This window comes from Mus caroli, chromosome 17 (assembly GCF_900094665.2).
Source record: "Mus caroli chromosome 17, CAROLI_EIJ_v1.1, whole genome shotgun sequence".
NCBI classification, from domain to species: Eukaryota; Metazoa; Chordata; class Mammalia; order Rodentia; family Muridae; genus Mus; species Mus caroli.
The window spans coordinates 19,787,688-19,795,460 of NC_034586.1; positions in this window are offsets into that span (position 1 = coordinate 19,787,688).

Here is a 7,773-nt window from a genome sequence, read left to right on the forward strand (position 1 = left end):
CTGTCCCTGGGCAAGTGGGGCTAGGCAGTTAGAGAGGTATTCTCTCTCTCTCTCTCTCTCTCTCTCTCTCTCTCTCTCTCTCTCTCTCTCTCTCTGACAGGGCTTCTCTGTGTGGCATTGGATATCCTGGAACTCACTCTGTAGACCAGCCCTTCCTGGAACTCACATCGATCCACTTGCCTATGCTTCCAGAGTGCTGGGATTAAAGGTGTTCACCACCACCACCTGCAACACAATCTTAGCCCTCACCGTAACCATGTTGGGTCTATATTCAGCTTACTTCGTTCTTGGAGGAGATTTATATACACTTTTGTTGTACACATGGGATTGAATTAATTATCACCAGAAAAGCTTTCACCAAATTGTGCTGTGCTTAAATATACCTAAAATAAACCGCCCAGGGTCAGACTCCCAAAGTTTGAACCTCAGCTACTGAGGTGCATTGAACCAGCTGACTTCTTCCCTCTGTGGATCATCTCTCTGCAGGCCTCTAAAGGTCTCAGAGACCCACACACACTCAAGTTCTAAATTCGGGGCTTCATTGAGCTGGCATTATTGCAATCAGCCTATGCAGATAGAGCATCCTGGTAAAAGGATGTGTGGCTGAAACAGGCTGCTGGGGGTGCCAAAAGTGTTTGCTTAGCTGGAGTCTCATGCAAATGTCTATAATCACAGTGTGCCCCTGCTGGGAGAAGGGAGATGGAGACAGGAAGCATAAAGGCCCGAAAACCTGGCTAACCCAGTGGAAAGAGATCATCTCAGATCAAACAAGGGCTGGCAAGAACCTATCCACAAAGGTACAAAGGTTGACCTCTGACCTCAACCAGAGTGCCATGACAGCACACACGTGCCCCTCACATATACAACACATACATTTTCAGCTCCCTCTCCCTCTCCTTCTCCCTCTCCTTCCCCCTCTCTCTCTCCCCATACACACACACACACACACACACACACACACACACACACACAAGCCAGGCATGGCCTGCAAAGCTGTCATGTGGAAAATGGAGGGAAAAGGTCTTTAGGGCTTGCTGCCAGCCTAGCTCTAGGTTTAGTGAGAGACCCTGTTTCACCTGTGCGCATGTGTGCCTTCTCCCTCTTTTAGAAAACAAAACAACAACAACAACAAAAACTATGGATCTCTTCATTCTGCTCATCCATTTTACAGATAAAAATGAAAAACAAACTCTCTAAAATCCAGAGTAAGGAAGGGCTGGGGATGTAGCTCAGTTCGTAAACTGTCTAGCACACAGAGAACCTGGATTTGATTGCTGTGCCACACAAATTGGTTGTGGTGGGCGAGCCTGTAACCTCGGCCTCTGAGAAGAAGTGCCAGGAGGGTCAGGAGTTTAATGCCATTGGCTACACAGAGAATCTGAGTCCCATCCAAATAATAAATAAAGTATGACTTAAACCAAAACAATAGACTTCAGAGTGGCGATACCCAGGCTCTGAGTCACCCAGTTACAGGGATGTGACACGAGAAGCCAGGTGTTCCTTTCGCAACTGGAGGAAGATAGGGTGACCAGCTTTATGACAAAGCCAGCTCCCACTAAGTTTGCAAATGGAGACTTCCTTCCCTGCAGTCAACAGCCTGTGTGAGCTCACAGCTTCCCTGCTTCCCCAGGATAAATCACACTGCCCCACCCACAGCTCCCAGGCAGACTGCAAGTTAGGTTCTTTTGGCTTCAACAGTTTCTGAGTTTAAACCGGTTAAGGAGGGGGAGGAAGGAGAGGAGGAGGAAGAGTTACTAATAATAAATTAATAATAACATATAAAACAACAAAATAATACTTAATAATAAAAATAAAGTCAATCCCATAGGAGAGACTGAAGCAGTGTAGCCATGAGTGAGTTGAACAAGGGAAGGCTGGAATCGCATCTAGTCAGAAGACATTAACATCCAGGCCGGCCGGGGTGCTGCTTTGAGCAGAGAGAGGGGTAGGCTTTTATTGATTTTTGAGGGGAGGGTAGCTTATAGTATTTTCTGCTAGCCAAGACACAGTGTCAAAAGATGTTCTCCTTCTTGTGTGAGACACTGGTCAATTGGACAGATGGTCACCCTAGAAACTGCCGAGCTCCCCTTGCTGCTGATGCCATTGTTCTGTACAAACCTCCTGGCCCTGTGGTTTGCTCTGAGGCTGTTGTCAGGTGAGGACAGCTGAAGGATTGTGCACAGGGCGGGGCAGAAGAAACTCACTAGCTCCAACATGCAGCAGGCCAAATTCACCGTGTGTCAGAGCCTGGCACAAAACATTCCTCCGATGATCCATCCACACATCTACATACAGTTCCAATGGTTCGGCTGGGAAGGGGAAAGACACAGTATGGAGGCAAAGATGTCACCCATCAGACCTCTGGAAACCAAAGTGAAGTCAGTGCCTTCAGCTCCGTGAGAGGTAACCAAGGCAACGGTCACCACAGTCCATCCACCACAAATCTAGTGGGAAGTTAGTGATGTTTCCCAGCTGTGTAACTTTCAATATCAGTCACTTTAAAAAAAAATAATAAGATTTGAAATGGGGACTCAAGTAACCCAAGGTAGCCTCAAACTTGTGTAGCGAAGGCTAGCCTCCACATTCTGCCTGAGTTTGGGGGTTACGGGCCTGCTCTGCAGTATCTGGCTTAGAATAGTGTGCTGGCTGGTTTTATGTGTCTACTTGACACAGGCTGGAGTTATCACTGAGAAAGAAGCTTTAGCTGGGGAAATGCCTCCATGAGATCCAGATGTGGGGCATTTTCTCAATTAGTGATCAAGGGGGGAAAGGCCCCTTGTGGGTGGTGCCATCTCTGGGCTGGTAGTCTTGGGTTCTATAAGAAAGCAAGCGGAGCAAGCCAGGGGAAGCAAGCCAACAAGGAACATCCCTCCATGGCCTCTGAATCAGCTCCTGCCTTCTGACCTGCTTGAGTTCCAGTCCTGACTTCCTTTAGTGATGAACAGCAATGTGGAAATGTAAACTGAATAAACCCTTTCCTCCCAACTTGCTTCTTGGTCATGATGTTTTGTCCAGGAATAGAAACCCTGACTAAGACAAATAAGAAAGATTTTTCCCCCCTAGGTCAGTGAAGGGCAAGCGATGCTAATGGATTTTCTAGTTAATTTTCCCCTTGGTAACTAACACCTGAGTTGATGTGTTTCTGGGGGTCCTTTTACAGAATGGGTGTTTTGTTTTTTTCTCTTTTGTTTTTGTTGCCAGCATACTAAGACCAAATGTTGACCAAACTAATGGACCTGAACTACTGAAAGGACAGCTTTGTGGACTGAGCATGAAATACGCTCACACGCTTGTGTTTCATTAGCTATTTGTGTGTGTGTGTGTGTGTGTGTGTGTGTACATGTGTGTGTTCCTGAGCACATATAGGCCACAGTGTACATGCAGAGGACAGAGAGCATTGTGTGTCAGCTCTGTCTCTTCTGGATTTAACTTGGGTCTTCATGCTTGGCAACAGATGAGACATCTCGGCAGCCTGGTTTTAGAATCTTTAAGAGGCGACACTTAGCTGGAGGAAGCAGGTCACAGGGTGGGTCCTTTGCAGGTGCACTATCCTTGGCTCCTCCCTGTCATTTTCTCTCAGCTTCCAGGAGGGGCACCGGTCACAAGCTCCTGCCACCATGAAACTTAAAAATTGTGAACCAAAATGAATCTTTCGTCCTCCTCTAAGGTGTTTCTGTCGGGTTTCCGTCATGGTGATAAGAAAAGTAATGGATGCAGATGGTTTTCCCAGTTTCTACGGGGAACCCAGTTCTCATGGGAAATCCAGTTCTCTCTGGTTCTCTGGACCTGGTCAACCCCTAGGGCTTGGTTAATCCTTGGACAAGGCAAGGTCTCAATAGAAAATAGATTTCTGCTAATGAGAGAATGTGAAAAGACAGTAGAGAGATCTGCACGGTTCACCAAACAATCAAACATGTTGTAGCCGCTGCCATTGGCCAGCAGCCCCTTACTGACACTTGTGACCGACAAGGACATATTCTGGGATAGCAACTGGACCAAAAGAAAAGATAAAGATTGAGCCCCAATAAACTAGGATTATTTTTCCTTCTTTTTTTAAAAAGAGGTTCTACATTTTATTTCTGGACAAACCACATCCCCAATTTAGACATGAGCAAGTCTCCAAGTTCAAAATGTTGAACTCCATTTGGTAGGACTGATGGGTGACTGTGATTCAGTATAAATCCTCAGCCTTGCAGCTGTGTGAATCCTTACAGACCCAGCATCACCTCCCACAGTGTCTTCCCTTGGAGTTGGACCTGATCTTGTTACCAGTTTTCATCCGAGTCCGTTGTGATTTTGCTTGTGGTCAGGAATTGATTCTGAAAGTCTTATGAGAAGACATGGCGGGAAGCCAAATCAGGTGTAGGCTCATGATGGCGAAGGCAAGGAGAAGAGAGAATTTCTTAAGAAAGATAATCAGGGCTGGTCAGGCTCAGCAGCAGGGAAGGGTGCCTGCTGCCTAGCTAGAAAACTCGGTCAGAGCACCAGGACTCACGGCAAAGAATGGATTCCTTCTAATACTTCTCTGACTTCACGTATCCGCCACGGCTCATGTACCACTACCCTGACACACAAAATAAACAAATGATTGTGAAATTAAAAGAGGCCAGACATGGTGGCACATGCCTTTAATCCCAATACTGGGAAGGCAGAAGCAGGCAGTTCTGAGTTCCCAGACAGCCAAGGCTACATAGTAAAACCCTTCCTTAAAACCGAACAAACAAATAAACCACTCCCACCAACAGTAACAACAACAAACAAGGAGTCCAGACCATGTTAAATAGTAATAAATTTTCTGAGAGAAACAGAAAGGACTGAAGAAGTGAGATGGAGGGCTGGGGAGCCCCAGTTATAAACAGTGACCTGTGGTCAGAGGTCAAAGGTCAGGAGGAAGTGGACCACAGGTCCCAGAAGGAGGAAGGAGCTACAAGGGCAAAGGTCAGAGGCATAGGCCTGGCTGTTGTGTGAGGTAGGGAGCCCCGGGCCATAGTGAGGTGTCAGGAAGAAGGCTTACAGTATGTCATTGCCTCTGAGTTGGACGAGAAGCCACCACAGGGTTTCAGTAGGAGAGTGATGTCATTTACCTTAATGCTGCGTGTTCCTTTTTCTTTCTTCCTTCATTTCTTTTTAATAGTCAATATTTTACTAATCCACAATATAAACTGATGCATACAGTGTTTTTATGATCTAATAGGACTTAAGTTAACCCATCATATAATTCTTAATCACCCGTGGATTCCTAACCTCTGCTCCTCTTCAGAATTGCTTTTGCTGCAGCCAGTAAATGCTCCCAGATTTACTTTCACAAGTGGTTGTCCTGGACTCATCTGCCCACCAAAGGACAAAGGGTAAGCAATTCAAATGAATCAGGAGGTTGTAGCGTGCGTGTCTCCCGACAGAGTGTGGCTGCTTCTGCTTGAGGAAGCTGGAGAGCACCATCTCCGATGCAGGTCACACTTCCCTCAGCTCCGGCTTCCTCCTGCAATCTCTGGTCAGTTCACCTCAGACTAACACGCCACTCCCCTCACCCACCCCACCCCTTCTTTTTTCTTTTTTGAGTAGAATTCTAAGTGATCATTTGTTCACTTAGTAGTTAATAGACATTTGGGATGTTCGAGGTTTTTGTTGATTATAAATAAAGTTGCCATAAATATTTGCCTACAGTGATTTGTGTGAATCTCCTTTCTTTCCTCATGGCTAACTCTGCAGCAGCTGTAACTTTACAGGACCGGAAGAAGCCTGAGGGGCTCTTGGCTTTCACTGTGTGTTACCTTTGTGCCATTGGGACAAAAATACCTGTTGACAAGTTATAAGAGGATGAATTTATTTTGGTTTTTTTGGTTTCAGAGTTAGAACCACAGTCATTCGACCTTATATGTGGGCCTAGTGTCATGGCACTATGGAGTTCCTGACCCCTGAGAAAAGACCATAGGCTCAATCTAATTATAATTAAAAGCCCAAATTAAAATGGGCTGGAGGGATGGCTCAGCGGTTAGGAACACTGACTGCTCTTCCAGAGTTCCTGAGTTCAATTCCCAGCAACCACATGGTGGCTCACAACCATCTGTAATGAGATCTGATGCCCTCTTCTGGTGTGCTTGAAGACAGCTACAGTGTATTCATATACATAAAATAAGTAAATAATTCATTTTTTTAAAAGGCTTATTAATTAGATGCCAACAGGACAAGAATCTCTGGGCCAAGCTTGAAGCTGTCTCACCAAGTGGGGTGAGGGAAAGATTTTTTTCAAAATTGATTATTTGGGAACCTCACACCATATACCCTGATGGAGTCTTCCATGTCTGCCCCCCTTCTTTGTGACCCATCCACCCCCTCAAAAGAACAGGAAAAATCAAGCTCACCTTGTGTTGTCCATAGACTCAATGGAGTATGGTCGAATTCCTAGTGTCTAGGCAGCACACTCTCACCCCGTAGGGAGAATGAGTCTCTCTCTGCCTGCATCAACACCAGAAGCCATCACCTGAGGGAACCTGCAGTGACTGGGAAGGGATGAGGTCAGCTTTCCCTGGATGGGTCTAGGGAAGGATTTTTAAAGGCAAAAACCACAAGGAGATCTTGAGTGTCTGTACAAGCGAGCCAAGAGTTGTTCTATTCTGCCTAGACTAGGTAGTCAAGGCAACCTCAAAATAGTCCTTGAATGCATACACAAGCAGGTTACAGAAGCCAAAAGTCACATCATAACAAGAGGGGGGTCAAGATCACTGAGTGAGGGTTGCTGGGAAATTTGGCTTCCATGGACTGCAGTCTAATGGGTACCAAGATAGATGCCCAGCCTAAAATGGAGTTCCTTTCAATGTCACAATGGCTGTGGAAATGTGTGACAGGGTAGAGCAGGTCACTTCATTGCTGATCATGAGCCAGGAAGAATTGCTGGCCCTTCCTCCTCTTCCCTGGTTATTCCCACAGGGCTCCCCAGTCCACGGTGATGCTTCACACCCTCGTGCTGTCTCCCCCTCTTACTTAATCCTCTCTGGATGTGATCTCACCCAAGGGCATGCTTTACCAGTCTCCCAGGTGACTCAAACTCTGGTCAAGCAGACAGGGAAGATCGGCCATCCATCAGCCGTGTGAGAGTCCCAGTCACTACACAGCCGAAGAGGAGCCGTTGCAGAGGTGGACTCTTACTTTTGTTAAGATGTGAAATGAGCTGGGGTGGGGATGCCTTAGGAGGGAGTGGTAGGGTTTGGTCAGATTGGGCTAAGGTTGCTGTTCTTTGTCATCTGCATGGAGGGGTTAAGTGGCTGACACACACATGGGAAAGTATTCCTTTTGGAGCCACCTGTCCATGGACAGTATATGATGCTGTGACATCGCCACCCAAGGACTGAATATAAATCAGTGAAGCAGGACAAAAGCCCCAAGGGCTGAGTGAGACTCTGTCACTAGAGACTCGGATGAAGAGGAATGACCAGTAGATTTTGTCCTTTGAAGGCCAGTGTTGGTGTTTCTTCTAGGCCCTCCCACAGTTACCTGGCAAAAGCCAGGTATGCCTGTCTCAGTATAAAAGAGGCTGTTCACCCCCTCCTCTCTCTCTTGCTCTTCTTCCTCTTTTCCTCTCTTCCCTCTCTGTCCCTTCTCTCCCCAACCCTCCATGTGTTCATGGCTGGCCTCTATTCCTCTCCTCTCCTCTCCTCTTCTTCTCTCCTCTTCTTCTCTCCTCCTCTTCTCTTCTCTTCTCTTCTCTTCTCTTCTCTTCTCTTCTCTTCTCTTCTCTTCTCTTCTCTTCTCTTCTCTTCTCTTCTCTCCTCTCCT